At 39.1% G+C, this 21,734-nt stretch overlaps 1 pseudogene; it reads right to left on the reverse strand.

The window, feature by feature from the left end:
- Positions 1-1,075: 1,075 nt before the first annotated feature.
- Positions 1,076-21,734, reverse strand: part of LOC101612237 — a 92,304-nt pseudogene continuing 71,645 nt past the window's right edge.

Genomic DNA, 21,734 nt, shown 5'->3' on the forward strand with positions numbered 1-21,734 from the left:
CTTAATCACTTTGAGTTACACTATTATACACTATTATACTATACAGCCTGTGCAATGTGTGATCCAAGTGGACCACAAAGCCTATTCAATTATGGAGATAATGCCTGAAGTAAAACATAAAGCACACCAATTACTTAATTAATTTATTTATTTGTGAATGGAGAGAGTGTGAGGAGGGAGAGAAAATGGGCACAGAAGGCCTCCTGCCTCTGAAAACAACAGGGATGCACCACTTCGTATATTTGGCTCTGCATGGGTACTGGGTAATTGAACCCAGGACTTTTGCAAGCAAGTGCCTTTAAGTACTGAATCATCTCTCCAGCCCACCATATACTTCTGGAAGTGCCTTGAGTCACCAAAGGAATATAGCATACACAAATGACATCTGTTAATCAAATATAGTTGCTATCCTTTTTTGCTGACTTTACAATGTTTAGTCTTTAAAATTTTATTTGCTTTTTATACAGCCTTAAGTATTCTTAGTGTTTCTTTGGAAATTGAATAGAATGGAATTTTACAACCATATAAAAATTTACCTTTGTCTAAGAAACAGTTTTACCTGTGTGTACATAGTTGACTGAAAAAAAATTATTTACTATCCAGCACCCTAATTAAGTGATGAAATAAGCCACCTCATATAGGATTTCCAAGTATAAAGAGAAAGATATGCACACACACAACCTTTTGTGACTCTCATAGTGCTATGGTCCGATGTGCAGGCAACCTGCAGTAATTGCCAACTACAATTTAGTGAGAAAATATTTTAATATTTAAATATTTAATGAGAAAAATACCTCTGTGATTAAAAAAAAAGTGCTTAGAAATCCACTGAAGTACATCTTTAGTTCATGTGTAAGAAATTACTTAAAATTCTACTCTTCCAAGTATATTTAGTGCTCATTTTTAAGAGGCATTTTCCTCCCCACAAAAATAACCACACTGTATCTTTGAAATTAAGCAGAAAAACACAGAAACAAAACCCAGTGCTGGTGACAAGTGTATAACAAATTCACTTCTTCATTCTCCACAAACACTGAAATCAAGTTCCAGATCCGGGACGAGCTGGAAGTTCATCTCATTTCAAGGCCTTGTTTGTAGACTGCACAGCAACTTTGTAGTCTTTCCTGTGTTCAAAATCTGCCAACTCCCTGGCCCCAGCTTCCACTGAATCCACCATGAAAGCCTTGAGGGGCAGTGAAGGGCCCTCCTCAGATATCACCATACCCTCTGCCATCAAAGAAACCAAGCCCTCTTCTGCCTGTGTACCCTCCTCCACCACGGTTTGGATGAAGTAGCATTCCAAATGTCTCAATATTTAATCATCTTTCATCAGCCCAGGTTGGTCTCCTTTCTCTGTTATAATCACAAGACATCCTATCAAAGAAGGATTTAGTCTTGTCATAATAGCAATTAGGCACAAGTGGTTCTTCCTCATCAGCATTTCCTTCACTGTTGTGTATATCTGCTCCTAATTCCCCTTTATCTTCATCATTTACAGGCTTCTCTTGTTTGTTGAGTCTATCTTCTTATAAGTTTATTATGAAACTCTATTTCTTGTTAAATTGTCCATTTGAACTTTGAAAATATTAATCAAAGTTCACAGAGCACTGTCTGGGAATACCAGATCTTTCCCTATCTCCCAGACAGCCCTCCATCCCAGCACCATGGTCTTGGAGCTGAAGGAGTGCCTGGAAGTGTTTGTTTCTCACTATTGCTTCTGGGATGTTCATTCTTTAGCCTTGAGATTTTTGTGTGCCTCAACTTGCCTGTGCTCTTGGTTCTCTGTTGCTTTGGGGCTGGTCAAAGGCAAAGGCCTGGGCTCCTTACCCCAATAGGTGCTGGAACTTACAGGTAAATGGGCCCGTTTGGTCTGTGCTGCTTGTTCCATGATTGGACTTTTTACTGAGGCCTTGATTGACCTTGTGATAACTGTGTTTTTAAAGATTTGGTATCCTGTGTAAAGGCAGAACCAACTGCACTACTTTGGGACAGAGCATCACTATTTGATGTTTCTACTCCCAAAGACATCAAGGAGCTTCCAGCAATGCCACAGCACCAAACTGCTGGCCAACTAATGTACTTTGACTTAGGTGACCATATGTTGACATCCTGTCTTTAAAACATTGTTAGGAGCTCACTGGTTGGAATGAAGACAATGAACCTAGTGAAGACTGAACAATAGCTGGGTCCTAAGCCAAGAAACATTGCAGTTTGGGTGGCTCACACCCCTTGAGGTCTTTTCTATCAGAAAATACTTCCTCTGCTGTGGTACATAATGACCTGTTCAGAGGAAATACTTGGTTATTGTTATAGGCAGAATTATATACATACAAAATTTACGTTGAAGCTCTAACTATATTTTGTGATAGTTATATAACTCCAGTATATGCCCAGAGTGGGTTTAGGATTCATTAGATAAAGGGCAGAGGAAGGTTGAGGAATATGTTCTAGTACGTTGAAAAGGAGACTGGTACAGAAGATTAAGAAAATAGAGGACGGACAGGAATAAATAAGGGAATAAAGGAGGCAAGAAAGAATATGTGCAGACGGTAGCCCACTGTTCGATAGAAAAGGAGCCTTCACAAGGCCCTGGCTGTGCTGGAAGCTCAGACTTCACAACAGTGAGAATTTCTGTCCCGAGCATGTCCAATCTGCAGCCAGTGCACCACATCCAGCCCAGGATAGCTATGAATGTAGCTCAACAGAAAATCATAAACTTACTTAAAATATTGTGAGAATTTTTGTGATTTTTATGACTTGGTTGCAGAATTCTTGAGCATGAACTTTGTAGATGATGGTATCATGTCACAATGTCATAAGGTTGGACATGCCTGGAAGCAAACCAGTTTTGTTATAGCAGCAAGAGCTGACTAGTACAATGGGTAACCCAGTACTCCTCTCACCAGTTAGTCCTTTTCTCTCACTCTCCAAGCCCTTCTTCATGCTTGATTTGTTTAATGTGCAAATGAGGCATCTCTTTCATAAGACATTGAGTCATAATTGGTCATGGCTAATTTCAGTGAAAAAGTTGATCACATTTGTTAGCCAGTTATCAAGCAAAGCCTAGGAGGAAGCAAGTCAGAATGAAGAGAAAATAGGCAATAGCAATAAAGCTAGAACAGAGCTTTTCCAAAAGGAAAACTTAAGTATATGCCCAGAATAGGTCTAGGCTTAGTCAGATAAAAGGCAGAGGAAGGTTGAAGAATATACTGTAGTAGTTTGAAGAGAATTTGAAGAGAAGATTAAGAAACAATATGTTAGTAGCAAAGACAGCTTTCTCAGTTTTTCCTAAGTCTAGTCCACCTCTTAAAAGTAATGAGGGGCTGGAGAGATGGCTTAGCAGTTAAGCGCTTGCCTGTGAAGCCTAAGGACCCCGGTTCGAGGCTCGGTTCCCCAGGTCCCACGTTAGCCAGATGCACAAGGGGGCACATGCGTCTGGAGTTCGTTTGCAGTGGCTGGAAGCCCTGGCTCGCCCATTCTCTCTCTCCCTCTATCTGTCTTTCTCTGTCTGTCACTCTCAAATAAATAAATAAAAAATGAACAAAAAATTTTTTAAAAGTAATGAGAACTATTTAGTGTGTTATCAATCTTTCAGCAGACAGAGAAACAGTCTCACTTACCCACTCCCTATATTCTCCATTCATCCCCTTGGAGGACACAAAGAAAAAAAAAATCACTTACAAAAATGAGAAAGGGAAAGATAGGCTATTCTTATTCACACCTATATAGCAATTTTAAGAACACTCACAAAGGTAGAGGAATCATCACTAATATGAAATGATGCTTGTGATCTTCAGAAAGAAAAAGGGAGCCACTTAATTGATACTTTAACAAAATGGAAAATTGTAAGTCAGACATTGGATGCTAGGATTTGAGATAACTTTTAAATGTCTTAAACCAGATTCTTTTTTTGAGAGTCTGTTCTTTTTATTTTTTTTTTTCAAATTTTCAATTTTCTCCATCTTAACTATCAAAATAGAAAGGATGTTCTACCCAGTAATTAGTCTAAATTAGGGGACAATGTGAAAGGCATTCAGAAGCCATAGAACCTCAGTATTAATGCTGTTTGGTTTCAAATGTGAACAATGGGTAGCAATATGCCCTCTAACAGAAGGACACAGACAGAGGTTCAGTCAATAGCTTTCTCTGACACTTATTGTGTGCAGAGCACCATGCCTGGCTGCTGTCTGAACAAATAAAAAGAAACACCAGACATCCCTTATCTCCCAGCCTGCAAGGCTACAGATCTCAATACATTGAGACTTTTTGTAAACTCTGAGCCATGAGGACAAGAAACAGCCATTTTTGCCAGACTGGTAAAGGACCAAAATATATCTCTGTTATAAATAAATGCAAAAATGTATCTCCCTCTAATTAAAAGCACAGTTAATTTTAGAAGACTGTAATTCTCATTTTTCTTAGTAAAGTCACACTGTTATCTATTACCTGGTATAGCTCTATTAAGAAAAAATATATCCCACTTAAAAAGTCCGTGAGTGCCTTTAAAACTCCACAGGTCAAATCAGCCTGAGGCATTCTTCATGTGACTGCATGATTTCAGAAGGGAGTTTTGAGCCTGGTACTAGTACAGCTATCTGGCTGGCAACAGAAGCGAGATTTACTCCAACACTTCAATGACCCCAGAGCAAAGACTTCTCTGATGAGTTCTCTTATTAAAGACTGAAGAAAAAAAAATTAACCCAGTTTAATGATTTCATGCTGGTTTAAAATAAAGTTTGTGAGAAATTTCAGCACCAAGTAATAATGAGACTGAGTTTCTACAGAAATATTCTCAGGCTGACATGAGAATCGATATCCTACTAATCAGAGCACAGTTGTGAAATACACACACGTAACAAGCATGACTCACAGTGTAGGATTATAAACAACTTCATTTTTATTTCCCACTGTCTCTTCCAATTTATTCTCTTGGGCTAATATTTCTATTGCCTCCAGATGAACATTTGTGCAGCCCTCGTTACTTTTTCTGGGGACTCTGGGGTAATCAAAAGTTCTAGAGTCACTTTAAATCACAAAACATTTTATTTTAGCAATAAATCAGAAGTCCAAACTTGAATTAAAGCTAAGTTTCTGTCTCCCACAGCAGAAGCTGAGTAGAAGAAAAGCCACAGTTTGGAGAAGGCAGTCTTCTTATGCACTCCTTTTCCATCCATACCTTGAGTTGGAAAACCTGGAAGGAAAGAGAGGTAGTCCTAAAGTAATGAAGTTTGATCTGGTGATAATCCTCTCCAAGTCTGTCACATATTGAGAGCTGCAGCTTCTGTGGGTTACTATAAGGTCACCCCCACACAAACTCACTCATGTATACAAAGACTACCCATGTACATGGAAAGGGAAGTCTTCCCATCATCAGCTTTGCATCCCATCTCATCGGAAAGCATGTAACAATCCTTCCAGGTTACACTGCAATAGTTGAACCTCACTTTGAGCTGCCTTCTTAGATCTGAGATAATCACCAGGCCAGGTCTCTGACTGTGAGAGCGAGGCACATCTGTCCTCTAGAAAGTTCCCATCCATTTACTCCATCGATTTACTCACTCTCTAAATACTTACTGAGCTTCCATTAGGCACTAGACACTTTTAGAAACATACATATGCTGAAATATACATGAGCCATCAGGCTTACAGTGAATCTTTCCCAAAGATTATGTGCAGTTTTAAAAGACTATTTTTAAACCACATGAATAAACCACACCATCCTAATTACACAGATGGATTTACCCAGCAAAGCAAGTCCCCAAAGTTTACATGAGAGATATTCAAAGCAGAGATATGCTCGGAAAAGGCCACTAGGCTTTGAATCTTCAATGAATAAGAAGGGCACAATTTTTATTTAAATTGTGTGGTTATTGGAGGCAATTTGGAGCTGTTTGTTGGATTTCAAAGAAGAAAATAGCTAAGCCCATGCAAGCTATCCCTTGAATCTTTTTTCTTATCATCAATACTAATCTCTGTGTTAATATTAGCTAAAAAATAACAGAATCTTCAATGGGAGAAAGAGAAATCACCAGTGAAGATACTCATCAGTGGACCCTGCAAGCCTTATAATTGGCCAGCCAGGCCAAATGAGCCAATCAGTGCAATTATGGTACATTTGTTATGAGGGAAACCAACTACCCTCTAATTGGACTGGAGGCCCACTCCATGGGAAGGGAATACATCCCTGATACTGAAAATTTAAAACAGGGGTAGTCATAAGCCCTAGGAGTGTAACATCTGCTGTTGTCTGGCCAAATGTGCATACTGTGCTTATCAAACTGCCCAGTAAGCACTTCTGTTAATGTTCACACCCTTATATTAATGCTACTCTCACTTTTGGTTGAGAATCTTCTCTTTTCAGATGGCAGTGACCATGGGACGACTTAGAAGGTATCATGGTCATGGAAAGAAATGACCGCAGTGCTCAGTACTGCAATATCTATATCACATCTTTCAAGGCTCAGGGTCTAATGCGGAAGAGGTGGCAGAAAGAATGTAAGAGCCAAAGGAAGGGCAGGGCTCCATACAACATGCTCCCTCCAGACACAAAATGGCCTGGATATCCATGGCCTCACAGTGCCTGATACTACCTACACAAGACCATCATAATAGGAGGCAAAGATCATGACATCAAAAGTAAAAGAGAGACTGATTAAGATGGGGAGAGGTATGATGGAGAGTGGAGTTTCAAAAGGGTAAGTGGGGGGAGGGAGGGTATCACCATGGGGTATTTTTTATAATCATGGAATTTGTTAATAAAATAATTTAAAAAGTAAAAAAAAAAGTAACAGAATAATATAATATCTGTGCTGGAAGAGATGTTATACCTTATTTGTCCTAAGTTTCTCTGTACAACTTTCTCCTGTGTAGGTATCTATAGATCCTGTGCATTTGTCTTTGGATGACTTTTGCTACATAAGAAAGTGCTCTGAGCACACATGCAAAAAAAAATTCAATGCTACCTGGGATTCTTTTTTGTATTATTTATTTATTTATTATTTGAGAGAGAGAGAGAGCAAGAGGCAGACAGAGAGAGAATGGGTGGGCCAGGGCCTCCAGCCACTGCAAACAAACTCCAGACACATGCACCACCTTTTTCATCTGGCTTACATGGGTCCTGGGAAATGAAACTTGGGTCCTCTGGCTTTGCAGGCAAGCACCTTAACCACTGAGCCATCTGACCAGCCCTCTGATTCTTCTAAACAGCTATTTGGGTTGTACAACTAATTATTTTCCACACTTAACTCCCAGGGTAATAGGGATATCATAATGGCATATCTACTTATATGTGATAGAAATCCATTCTACTCAGGATTGAAGAGTTTGACTCAGGAGGAAAAAGATATAAGAGGATAATCAAGGCCCTGCCCCTTGTAATTTTCTAGGAATCCTTGCACAAGATGCCTGACATTTTAAAGGCCTGAAAGAGCTTCCCAGTGTTCCATCTGAACTTCTGGAGAAAGCGTCAGCCAGCGCCAAGATTCTGAGGTAAGAATGCATCTGGGGCAAGCACCTGAGAGGGACCTAGGAAGCAGTACGTCCAGGCTGTACTGGGGGAGGGAAAAGGAGAAGAAAATAAAGAGTAATAAGAGGGCTGTGGGAATAGCTCAGTGGGTAAAGTACCCGCCACTCCTGCATGAAGACTGGAACTCATATTCCCAGAACCCACATTAAAATGCAAGGTGTAGTGGCACACACCTGTAATCCCAGGGTTGGGAAAGTGGAGAGCAAGAATCCCTGGAGGTCACTGGCTAGCCTGTTGAGCCAAATTTATGAGCTCTAGTTCAGAAAGAGACTCTGTCACAAAAAATAAACTAGAAGGGGACGAAGAAAGACCCCCAAGATCCACCTCTGGTCTCCACACACATGCACACATGTGCATGTGCACCTGTACAAACATATATACCCACACACAAATATGAATACACACATGCACACCTTAGCTACAAACACAAAAAGAAGAGAGTAAGAAGGGGACAGCAGTACTTATTCATCCCTGAATGCCCAACTGAATCACTGTATCAATGATCTATCCAAAAAAACGATGAAAGCAATGTTTGAGGAATCAAGCTCCAACAACATCAGTTTTTCCTTAAAGTTTTGCAAATTGTAACAGCTGTAAGTCTTGGGGGATAATGCCCGGTAGAATTTTGTAGTTCTTTGTAACTCTGACTTTGAAATGGAAAGCCACTAGAACAAGGCTTTTAAATAAAGGATTCATTGATCTAATTTGGGTTTTAGATTTTTAGTCAGTTCTTCTAGCCACCACCACTACCACTGTGTTTTATCTTTCTGTTCTCTTGCTTTGTTTTTGTGGCTCTATGACCTAGAACTCACAGTGATGCTTCAATCACAGGCTTCCAAGTGCTGAGATTTAAGTTGTGAGACACTACAACTTCTTCACACTGTCTTGGGATTAATTTTTCAGAGGCCAGAGCAGGAGCTGATTCAGAATACATGTACAATTATAGATGATGATGGTTTGATCAAGGTGGGGTGGTAGTGGTGGTATATATGATGTTAGATTCTAAATAAACTTGAAAATAAAATAGACAAGATTTCCTGATGCATCTGGATGTGACATAGGAGGGCAAAACAAAAAGAGGAGAACTCAAAGGTTGGTTGTCAGTCTAAAGACATTCTTTTATTTATTTACTTTTTTACTGGGAACTTTAAGACACATGCTAATTGGTAGTTAGTATCCCCATTGGGTTATCCTCTTTTGTCCCCTCTGGTCTGTCCTCATCCTATAGAGGGCCCTTCTCAGTGGAGGTATTGGTAATCATTGTGGGGTCATGAATTGGCCAGCTGGTTACTGGGGGTAGGACAATGCCTTTAGTATGTTTTTCCACTGTATGGCTCTTCTGTCCTCTCTTCTGCAATGTTTCCTGAGCCTTGAAGGGCCTATTGCAAGTCTCCTTTATTGTTAAGTTCATGGAAGCCTTTTATTCTGTGCTTTGATGAGTCTCATCAAGGCCTACTTCCATCTCCATGGGAAAGGTTCACCTTTTCCATGTGAGAGAAGCATTCATATGTAATCTACCACATCATTTGTCATGCTTTCTGGACCATAACAGAGATGACAGATGGAGTGTTAAGCACTTGACTTTCTCTTCTTGTTATTTTGAAGGGTCTTGAGTCTCCCCAATATTAGGTATTCATCGCCATCCATAAAAACCAATTTATCTAATCAAGCGAGAGCAGTAGTAATCAAAGGGAATGAATATACATTTAGAAGTTCACTCAGTGGGAGGTAATTCATGCTATAGATTGAATTAAATTCAGAAGCCTATGGCTTGGAAGGCCATAGACCCTAGAGGGAAACTTCCTTTTTTTTTTTTTTTTTGGCTAAATTGAGAGGTTATACCCATCAAAAGGTCTAAATAGGGGTTGGAGTGATGGCTTGGCTGTTAAGACACTTGCCTGCAAAGCCTACAGACCCAAGTTATAGTCCCAGTACCTACATAAGCTACATGCACAAGGTGGCACATGTGTCTGGATTTTGTTTGCAGTGGCTGAGGCCCTGGAGCTTGGATGTTCTCTCTCTCTCTCTCTCTCTCTCTCTCTCTCTCTCTCTCTCTCTCTCCCTCTCTCTTTCTCATAAACAAAGAAATAAGGTGTGTGTGTGTGTGTGTGTGTGTGTGTGTGTGTGTGTGTGTTGCCTAAATACATTCTTTCTTGTTAGAGTCTGGAAGTACCTGACATCCTTATAGCCAGGTTACTTTTAAAAACTTTTTATTTATAGCTTCCATAAGTATAGACAATAAACCATGATAATTCCCACCCATTATCCCCATTTTCCTCTTCCCAAGTCCTCCCTGCATTAAATCCCTTTTTCCCAACAAGTCTCTTTTCTATTTTTATGTCATCATTTTTTCCTTCTATTCTGCAGGTCTTGAGCAGGTGGTGTTAGGCACTGTGAGGTCATGAATATCAAGGCCATTTTGTGTCTGTAAGGTTGCTTTGTAAGCAGCCCTGCCCTTCTTTTGCCTTTTACATTTTTCTGCCTCCTCTTCTGCAATGGACCCTGAGCCTTGGAGGGTATGGTGAGATGTCTAACTTAATACTGAACACTCCATTGTCACTTCTTCTCAGCACTATGATGACTTTTGAGTCACTCCAGTTGCCACCGCCATCTGAAAATAGAAGTTTCTCCAACCAAAAGTGAGCATAATATTAATATATGGTCATAAACACAAAAAGTACTTAAAGGACACATGTTTTAGAAGATATTTAGACAGATAACAGCAGACATTACTTCCCTAGGGCTTAAGATCTCCCCAGCCATAGGCTTTTGACTAAGTTTTCAGTACCAGGCATATATTCCCTCCCATGGGATGGGCTTCCAGTTCAGTCAGAGAGCAGCTGGTTTCCTCCATAACAGACATGCCACTATTGAACCAGTTGGCACATTTGGCCTGGCTGGTCAGCCTTAAGGTTTACATGGTCCACTTCTGTTTAATACCATTGATGTCTTCTGCTGCATAGCTCAAAATATTACTTTATGAAATATACATACATAATATATATTATGAAAGAAAGAGAGAGAGAAGAAGAGAGAGAGGAAAGGAAAGGAATGAAATAAGTACAGAGAAAGGAAGGGAAAGGGAAAAAAGTAGAACATGAGAGATGGAAAAAAGGAAAGGAAGAAAGATCTTAAAAACCACCTTTCCCAAAGAAACAGTTTAAACTTCTCAAATAATCATATGTTATTTTATTCTCTAGAGCAAGTTATAAGAGCAGAAGATCTATAGTGCCACTTTGGAAGACTTTAGAGACAGCAATATGGGTAATAGAATAGTTAAGAAGGTTGTCATTTTATTTGGTGGAAGGGGTCATGCTCTGCAGACAGGCTGGCCTTAGCATGTCCAGCTGACGAGCTTATTTTGATGCTTAGTTTACATAAAAACCCCTATAAAGCTTTGTTTTAGTTCTTAGCCTATATGAAATAGTTTGTAGGTAATTGGTGAGTTAGGTAGAAGAGAAGGTGCTAAGGTCCCATGGTACACAGTTACATTATCACTATTTTGACATATAACCAGTTTTTGTAACTTGTCACCATTGTTTTTAAACAATAAGGTGGAATTTCTGTGATGGATGAGATCTTCAAGCATCTTTTTCCTATATACCTACCTTTCCAGAAAAGGAAAATGAGCATGGAAAAGGCTGTTCCTTATTTCTTATCAACCAGATGAAAGAACCTTTTAATACTGAAAGAAAATTCAAGCTCTTCATTGCTGAAGTTGCAGGACACAGAAAAGTCAAGCTGGAACTGAGCTAGAAGTTTCCTCCATGTGAACTAGCTTTCATAGTGGTGAAAGTGCAGGCTGCTGGGGGAGAAACATTATCACCAGTCTTTCATAAAGGTGGATGTTGTGAGTGATATGTTCACTTTGCAATAGTGGTATTACTGTTATGGGAGTAATCAACTTCTCTCTTATTGGTATTCACAATCTGTTCTATGGAAGGGAAATTATGCCTGGTACTGACAATGTAGTCAAAATCATATGACTGGGAAGATCATAAGCCCTTGCAAGGAAGGTATAAGTGCATATGTTGTGCCTATCAAATTGTACTCTAAATATTTACTTTTATATCCAAATAATAGTCCTCACTTTTCCTCAGAGGAGCTTCATTTCGCAGTTGGGGGTAATTACTGGGGAGGTGTAAAACTCATCAAAGTGCTAAGAGCAAGTGTCTGTTGAATGCTCAGTGCTAAATGAGATACCTATATCACCTATCTCCCCCTTCAAAGCCCCATGAACATTGTAAAAGAGGGGGTGGGAGATTTGGAAAGCCAGAGGATGGGGACGAATGATGTGGGACACTGTCTTCTCAACATGACATAGCATTTCATTCATGACCTCATAGTGACTTTTATTGCCTGCACTAGACCTATACAATATTGGACACATCAACATTCCATTATGGATGGTAGAGGAGGTTATGTGATGCCCATCTCTCCATGGGGAGCTTTTGGTAGTTAATGGTTTCTGAGGACAGAGGAAGACATTTTCTTCAGTGGTGTAGCCATTGGTAAGGTGCACATGTTCTAGTAAATATCCCCCACCCATGCTCATGCAGGAAGTCCTAACTAAACTCAGCAGGTCACAGGCATGAAAGAAGAAAGACATTAAACTGGAAGAAACACTACTTGAGAAGAGAAGGAGGTTCAGTGGGAGGAGGAGGACAAGATAAGGTAATGGGAAGAGATTATGATTAAAATACATTATATATGTATTAATATTGTCAATAAACTTAAAAAATTCAAGTTCTTCAGACATAAGAGGCATAAAAATCCATTCAAATTTCAAGCAAAAGTGATCTCAACAAAGAAGTACTCTTTTTCCCTTTAAAATTTTCAAATTTTAAAAACAGTGTTTTTCTAGTGAAGCAATGCAGGGTTGTACACAGAACAAGTCAATTATTTCCTAACCTCTCCCATAGGAGAAATTATATATATATAATTTATGTGTGTGTGTGTTTGCATGAGTAAATAGTACAATATTAGTATAAAACATTATACATATGTATAATGTTTTATACTAATATTGTACTATTTATTCATGTAATATTTTATGTATTTCTCTCCCAGGAAATATAAACTTAATCTTTACTTTTGCTTGCAGAACCTTATAGGTGACATAAGTTAATGAAATGGGAAATGACTAAAACAAGTTGAGCAGAGGTGAAAAAAAATGTGAAAAGCACAATTTGCTCAACTATTTTACTCTTTATAGAGTTTTGGGCTCTCTCCCACCTCCAAGTGGAAATGGAACTGTATTTACCTTTATATCAGGATGTTTTTACTAATACAGGATATGTTCTCTGAAGGTTTCCAAGAGTATAAGTGACAATTAAAGAAGTCCTTCCAACCTCCTTTATTGCATTAGACTTTAGCCTTAAACATGTATTTGCAGGTTCTGAGATACTTTCGTAAATGCTATATTCTAAATGCTGTTCAACCTTATCTAATTGGTCCTTTATAAATGATTATTTTCCATAAGAGCCCCAAATCAGATTCATCTCTCATTGTTTACTGGTAGCTAAAATACTATATAGACATTTCAAACCTGAACCTGTGAAAAGTGATGAATCATTTCTAGACTCATAGGGCTTGCCTTAGGTTGGAACTTTCAATTTGCTAAAGAAAGCACCTTGCGCAGAGGTCACTGGAAAATTATGATTGGAAAGACCTTGATTAGCCTCTTGTAGTATTTCTGCCCCAAATCAAACCCTCAAGCAAGGCTAGATTACATTTTTCTCATATGTAAGTAGAACTGCTATTTGAAAAGTGAGCCTTCACCCTGGTGAGCTGGAGGTACAAGATAAATGGCCACCCAGATGGAGTAACAGAATCAGAGCTGGTGTGAGTGCTCCATGCGCCTAGAGCACACGCTTGTGAAAGAAATCCCCATATGCACTCTTCCCATCCATGTATCCTCACACACATAGCGACTGCAGACAGCTGTCCTTCATGTACAAAAAATGCCATTCTTGGGCTGGAGAGATGGCTTAAAGGTTAAGCGCTTGCCCGTGAAGCCTAAGGACCTGGATTCGAGGCTCGATTCCCCAGGACCCACGTTAGCCAGATGTACAAGGGGGTGCATGCATCTGGAGTTCATTTGCAGTGGCTGGAGACCCTGGCACACCCATTCTCTCTCTCTCTCTCCCTCTTTCTATCTCTATCTGTCACTCTCAAATAAATAAATAAAAATAAACAATAAAATTTAAAAAAAATAAATAGCATTCTCAGTTTGTACTAAGGATACACTCTTTGTGACCACCAGAAGGCAGAGTCCAACACTTAGAGACAATGTGCCAGAGAAGGATCACAGCTGTGCAGCAGTGACAAACATGAGTTTTGGAGCCTAGGAGCCAATGATCAAAAACAGGGCTCTATCTTCAACCTTTATGTTGACATTGGTAAGGCATCTTATAGTGATAAAGAATAGATTTCACCCATGCATAATATACACATCTAATTCTTGAGACTGTCATAATCACCAAGTAAGTGTAAATACAGAGTATGTTATTTGCACATGCTAGCTACTCAGCAAATGTCTGTTACACTAAAATGATCAACAGACCCTTAATTTCCCCATCAGTGCTGTGATCAGGCAGAAGCATCCTGAGTTGCATTTGAAAGGGATATATTATACAAAACTAAAGGCCTAGGAAAGCTATCAAGATAATAGCCAAAGTTAGCACTATACACTCAGAATAAAATAAAAATCTAAAAATAGTCCACAGATATATTTCAGGGCTCAACTATATGCACAAGTATCAATACTATAATAAATTAAAAAGTAGAGCCAGGCTTGCCTGATAGCCTTGTCTATAATCCCAGCACTTAGGAGGTTGATGCAGGATGATCATAAATTCTAAGTCAACCTGGGCTGCATAATGAGATACTGTCAAAAATGAAAGGAAGCAAGAAAGAAAAAAGGAGGGAGGAAGGGAGGAAAAATTACAAGTCAAAAGACTGAAAATTAACACAAACTGAACACCTGGAGTATGAATATGACTAAGATTATATTCCTAAACTCTTTATGAAATAGTTACAAGTAATTGCCAAATATCTTTATTTATAGTGGGAAAGAAAATTGGGGGGGGAGGGACAGTGTTGATGACAAACTGAATTGAGGAAAGAAAAATGGATCCTTATTCTTCCCCTTTAACTTCAACTTTAAGTGGGGATTTGCATTTTCCAGTGGCATATGGATACAGGAGACCATACAAATGTAGGGCATTTGATTCAAATAAATCTGATACTTAAATGCCTACAATTCTTCAGCTAGGTGAAGTTAAAGAAGTAAATTGTTGAGGTTTGGGGCTTTAATTACAAAGGCTAGCAGTTATTCTAGAGTGAAGGAGGAACTCATAAGATTATTAATTTGTAATGCACTGCACTACCACTGGAGAGTTGAAACTTCATTTCTCCATCATTCAAACCAACAAAATCAAACTGACACAGATACTGGGCAAGTAGAGACCAGAAAATTTCAAAGGGAAGTTCAGTAATTACTGAGCTTTTGTTTTCTTCAGAGGTTAGATTTCATGTCTTAAAATTCTGGCTCATTAATTGGGCTTCAGATACTCTAGCCCACTTCAGCTCTCCTCCCAGCTGCCCTCAAAGCCCCAGTCACTCAGCTAGTTGATAGAAAATTATAAGGCATATCCCAGGGTCTACCTATGGGTGTCACAACTTTAACTCAGCTGTAACCAAACTAATAATACATTCAGGGAGATATGCCGCTCAGAATGGAGATGGGATCCACCACAAGAATTCTAAATGGAAAAAATGCATTTCCATTCCTCCTGCTTTAGTATTTCTAAATGAGTCATTTTCTAGTTTCAAGAGGTTCCCAGTGCTAAATGCCAGGAAACAAGGCTCTTGATTGTCTGATAAATAAATTCTAGTTTTATTACAATACAAGTTCTACTTCTGCAGAGAACATAGTCTTTAACAGAACAGAACAATGTCAGAAATCTATATTAAGTGTAGACTGGTGGAAAGACATGCATTGAGAAAACATGGTTCCAGGCACTGCTACAATCTATGCATGTGGCCTGTGCTAAGATTTGCTATAAGCCTCTTTTGGTAATTATTTTGATAATTTGGAGAAATAAGTAAACATGTTTTGTTAAAAGTTAAGTATGATTCATTCTTATGTTATTATCTGAGGAGATTGTTTCCAAAAGATCATCACAGATAAGTATATATAACACTACATTTAGTCTAACATTTGATGATAGAGATGTATAAATATAATACTTCACCATATAAAGAGACTTTTGTGGCTATTTGGCCATAGAGAGAAGAAAAGTGATTGAAGATTTGTCAGTGAAGTGTGAGCAGAGCAGAAAAAACAATCAAGGTTATTTTGTATGTTTTGTTTTGTTTTGCTTGCAGTTACTGGGAATTTAGCCTAGAGCCTTACACATGCTCGGTAAGTGTTCCACCACTATAATCAACTTTATTTAATCTAGAAAATCTTAGAATGCACTAAAATAAATGTAGAATTAGCAAAGAGCATTCATTCAAACTCTATCACCACTGGGTTTTTGTATCCTATTACTCTACCAGGTTATATTCACATTGCACTTGTCCTCAGAAGAGCAAGCTTTCTGTGTGCCCATAATCAAGGGGAGGCTGTATACATCAAACATGTAAATGTACTTAAACAATTAAAGCTACATAAACATCCAAAGTTCAAGAACACAAGCAAAGAAATATTAATTCTAATTAGAGAGCAATCATACTCAGGTTTATGGTCTCTTAGTACCAGCTAGTAAATGCTTTTTTATAGTTATTTTATTTTATTTTATTTACATCTTTATTATGGAGAGGGAGAGAGAGCGAGAGAGATAATGGATGTGCCAGTTCCTCTAGCCATTGCAAATGAACTCCAGATATAAGCACCCCCTTGTGCATTGGGCTTATGTGGATATTGGGGATTTGAACCTAGGTCCTTAGGCTTTGTAGGCAAGTGTATTAACCACAAACCCCCTCTATAGCCTGTAAAAAGCTTCTTAATGTCTAGAAAATGCATTCCTTTCACATAATTATAGTCATGCTTATATATCTGCATATGTTAAACATAGAAATATCAAAGCTTCTTAAAATTTCTTCCATTTTCCCCCACAACTGTCTCTTCTTATAATATGTTTGCATGCTTAGAACCATTACATTAATGTAATCAAGTCAGAAGCTAACATCATTTAGTCCTGCTGGCTATTATGGGAACATCAGGACCCACAGCTGCCTTCCATTAATGTGATCAGACTGGACTTACATTTGTAGAATGATACCTATTGATGGAGTCAAAGTACATCAGTTTTGTCCTTTAATGACCATGGGCTCCTTTCAAAAACAGTTCAGTAATGGTTACTACATCAAAACTTCAAACATGCAAGACCACAAGGTGAGTTTCTAAAACACCACTTTCGTCAGCACTGAAGAGTTTTGAAGGAGGAAGAATGGCTGGGAACCTGGCTGCTCTTGCAGACTCTCACTAACTGGTTGTGTGACCTGGGCATAGGGTTACCACATTAAATACAGGACCTCAGGTAGATTTCAATTCCAAATCAATATCAGATTATACTTTAATATATGCCCCAAATTTTACAGAGGACATTCTTAGATACTAAAATATGATTCACTGGTTTTGTGAAATTCAAAGTTAACTGTATTTTGATTTCCTTAATCTGACAACCCTACCTTGAAAAAATGACCTCTAAGTGAAACATAGATAATTCAAGAGACAAAATTTGACACATTTTCTTTCCCTAATTATTAAGCAAAGATTCATAAAAATCATTCACAGTAAAACCAAGCAAGCTAGGCTGCTTCCTTAATGATAAAGATGAACACAGCATCTCTGTTAACTTCTAACCATAGAGAAAGAAAAAGCTTGAGTATTTTAACAGTTTTGTTCTATTACTGAATCATAAATTACCACAAACTTGACTAGTTTAAATATTTATTATCATACAGGTTCCATGGGTCAGAAATCTGAGTATGTTTTAATTGAGTTCTCTGACTTAGGGCCACACAAGACTGCAGATGAAGGCATTGGCTAGGACTGCAGACATCTCAAGGGCCAAACAGAAGATACCCTGCAGACTTAGGCATACAATAAAACAGGCTGTTGAACTAAAGATGCAGTAGTTTGATTCAGGTGTCCCCCATAAACTTAGGTGTTCTGAATGCTAGATTCCCAGCTGATGGAGATTTGGGAATTGACATCTCCTGGAGGCAGTTGGGGGCAGGCTTATGGGTGTTATAGCCAGTTTCTCCAGCCAATGTTTGGCACACTCTCCTGTAGCTATTGTCCACCTTATGTTGTCCAGGGGGCAATGTCCTCCCTCTGCTCATACCATAATTTTTCCCTGCCATCATGGAGCTTCCCCTCAAGCCTGTAAGCCAAAATAAATGATTTTTTTGCCATAAGCTACTCTTGGGCACGTAATTTCAAACCTGACTGCAATAGTAATGTTAGTACTGAGGAGTGGGATTGCTGCTAGATACCTGACTATGTGGCTTTTGCCTTTTGGAGATGCTAAATTATGATTCACTGAGGAATTCAAGAGGAATGTGGAAGGATTTGAAACCTTGGTCTAAGAGGTGACTTGCAGTGCTGTAAGTACACCTTGATGGACTATTCTGGTCAGAGTTGAAAGACCTGAATGCAGTAAGAACTATGGACTGTGAAGTTTGGTTTATGAGGGTGAGAAAGTGCTTTGCCTGGACTGGGCTAGAAACAGTTTGTGTGAGAGGCTTGCTGTTATGCCCACATCCTAAGAATTTGCAGAGTTGCTTTGTATAGAAATGGACTGGTGTGAGTAGATGGATATGGCACAGAAATGAAATCCTTGGGCTGAAACTTCTGCCCCACAGCTGCAATTATATGAGATTACAACGTTTGAGGTTAGGCCAGCTAACCTGCACTGGGGCAACAGGAAGAATGTAAATTTTTTTGAAGGAGCCTGAACGTTAAAGGAGTGTCCTGTTCTTCAAATTCTGCTTTATTTTTTAGATTAACAAATTGACACTACACCTGATATTATGGAGTATGAGAAATGCAGGAAAGAAAGGGTCATTGAATTTGCAACACAGTCTTGTGTTTTGGAAATGGCCATGGGTAGTGTGAAGCAGGTTTGCTGGATGCCTGCATGGATACCTGGTAGAGCCATGAGGATGAACTGTGGGTTTCAGTGAAGACCCATTGGAGATGCCCGGACCATGAGATGGCTACTAAGGAAACCTGCTGGACCCAGATAAAGTTTTCCAGGACTGTGAGTAGCCTGGCTGGAGGGATGGAATTGGAACTTCAGAGAGTTGTTGCTGGTTAAAATTATTGGGCTTGGAGACTTTTCATTGACTAGAGTTGTTGGACTTGAAGCTATAGAGTTTGGTGTTTGCCCTGTTTAAATCTTGTATTGGTTGAGTATTTTTTTTTGCTATGCCCAATGCCATCTTCTGCAGGGTGAGTGTTTGTTCTGTGCCATTATAGATTTTTTAGGGATTCTTTTTTGGCTCCGTTAAAAGATCTTATACTACAGGAATGTTTGAACAGCATTAGGATTGATAAAACCTATGGGGACTTTTAAAGTTGGACTGAATGCATTGCATTTTACATCATTCATGGTTATCAGTTTATGAGTCTGGGGTGGAATGTGGTGGTTTGAAACAGGTGTTCCCCATAAACTTTGGTGTTCTGAATGCTATGTTCCCAGATGGAGATTTGGGGATTAACACCTCCTGGAGGCAGTGTATTGCTGTGGCAGCCTTATGGATAGTACAGCCAGTTTCCCCTTGCCATTGTTTGGCACACTCTCTTGTTGCTATTGTCCACTTTATGTTGACCAGGTTGTTTTCCCTGCCATCATGGAGCCTCCCCTTGGGTCTGTAAGCCAAGATAAACCTATTTTTTTTTTGCCAACAGCTACTCTTGGTCAGGTGATTTCTGCCAGCAATGTGAAACTGACCACAACAAAAGGCCTCAGCTCCTCCCCAGCCATCAACTGGAGGCTCAGTCCCTTGCCACATAGGACAGCTTGTTTAATCAGAGCAAGTTAGCAAAAGCAACGAGAAAATGGGAGTTTTACTGAAGTCACAGTCTTTCAGAGTCAGTATCAGAACTGACACTCTACAACATTTAGCATATTCTGGTTTTTAGAAGCACTGTAAGAAGGTAGAGCTCACAAGCTAAAGGAAGACATTTTATACAACGTGAACACTGAGCTTGGGATAGTTGGGAGGTGTCTTACACAGTGCTTACTATAATTTTTTGAAAAAAAATTGAAAGAGAAAACTAAATAGGTACTTTCAGGTATATTAACATGAAAGCTCTGTATCAGGCCTTTCAATATTTGGTGGCCAATATTAATAACATTAAGCTTTGGATCAAAATAAAACTGAGCCTGGTGTGGTGACTTATACCTTTAATTCCAACACTTAGGAGGGAGAGGTAGGAGGATGGCTGTGAGTTCAAGGTCAGTCTGAGGCTACAAAGAGAATTCCAGGTCAGCCTGGGCTAGAGCGAGAATCTACATTGTAAAAAAGAAACAAACAAAAAGAAATTGAATTGTTATGAGGGTATTCTCAGGTACATCTTTTCATCCAGATTCCTATGAACCATGCAGCTAGAGTTTGGGTGATTCCTGTGCTGAAAGCTGGATTCACAGCTGATACGTGTGCATCTCTAACATCCCTTGCTGATCCAAATTTGTCATGTATATTGGTTCTCTTTCCACCCATAATCATGGGCTTTACTTGATTGTTTCTGGTTAAAAAAAAATTCTACTTTGGGTTAGTAAGCATTCAAGTCAGAGTGCTGGGCTGCTTATTAGTGTCCTAGGAGTTTAAAATTGGGGTGTTAGATGGGCCTTCCTGAGTGTCCTGGAGAAAAATCTTGCTTTGTTTCTTCCTAACACCTCAGCATTCCTGGTGCACTTGGACTTGTCAATGCATCCCTGCAACTTCTGCTAGGCTTCATGTGGCATTCATTGCTGGGTCTTCTGTGTCTTCACATAGCATAGCATTCTGCTCTGTATGCAAAATTCTCTCACTTTTTAAGAGTACTCGTTCAGCCCAGTACAATATAACTTGCTTTAACTTGATTGAATCCACAATGAAGCTGTTTCCAAATTAAGGTTACACTCAAATGGATCAAAGATATCCACCATATCTTTTGGGGGTCACACTTCAACACAGAGGAAGGTGCTTAATAAAGACACAGAATTCAACCCACGAGTACCAATTGTGCCCTGGATATTTTGATATTTGATAGTAAAAATCATACAAGAGTTTAGAGACCTGCCAGTTTGACCGGCTCTGCAGGTATGTTCTAAGACAATGGTACCCAGACCACACTTTGGCCAAGAAGTTTTCTGAAACCATCAACCTACCTTTACCCACCAACAACAAGCCTGTGGGGGTTTTCTTTTCCCATTCTTTTAATAACATATAGGTGAGAACAGTAACCAAACTAACAGAACATTGCTATTAAACATTAAAATAAAATTGACTCCATATAAGGCATATTGCCACAGGGTTCTTGATATGGACTCTGCCCAGCTCCCTACCCTTGTGATTTCTATAAAAAACAAACAAACAAAAAAATCAGATAAGACACAAAAACACTAGAGTGTAAAGTAGGGATGGGAGTGGACAATGACTAAAGGGAGCACTGCCCCCCCCTACATTGTAAGCAAGCTTTGTATAATTTCTAAAGTATTTGGAACAAGTAGCTTTCCTTGAGGGACTCTGTCCTGTCCACAAAGTTGATGACCCTGTATGGTTTGACTTTTATAGGACAGAATATTGTTATGTCCTTTGTCATTGTCAGAAAGCTTCTTACTATACAGTAATCTTTGTTTGTTTGTTTGTTTTTCTAAGGCTTAAGGCTCCTGGAACCACATTTACATATTTTACATAATTTATCAATTAGTAATGTTCTGGGAAGTTCAGAATGTCATGTTTCCTGCCAGGGCCAGAAACAGGACTCAGGTACTATTCCTCTACCCAATAATTAGAGCACCTACAGTCCAGTTGGTCACACAGGCCTTGATTATGAAGAAGGAACACAACTGTATCTGCCCAGTATCTGCCAAGCCTGCTAATTCCTTGCTAAATACCTGATAGCGTAACTCTGTAATCCAACCCTGAGCTTTAGTTTTTCCAAATGCTTCTTTGTTTTTTTGTTTGTTTGTTTTGAGAATTAAGT

This window comes from Jaculus jaculus, chromosome 4 (assembly GCF_020740685.1).
Source record: "Jaculus jaculus isolate mJacJac1 chromosome 4, mJacJac1.mat.Y.cur, whole genome shotgun sequence".
In the NCBI taxonomy this organism is placed as follows: Eukaryota; Metazoa; Chordata; class Mammalia; order Rodentia; family Dipodidae; genus Jaculus; species Jaculus jaculus.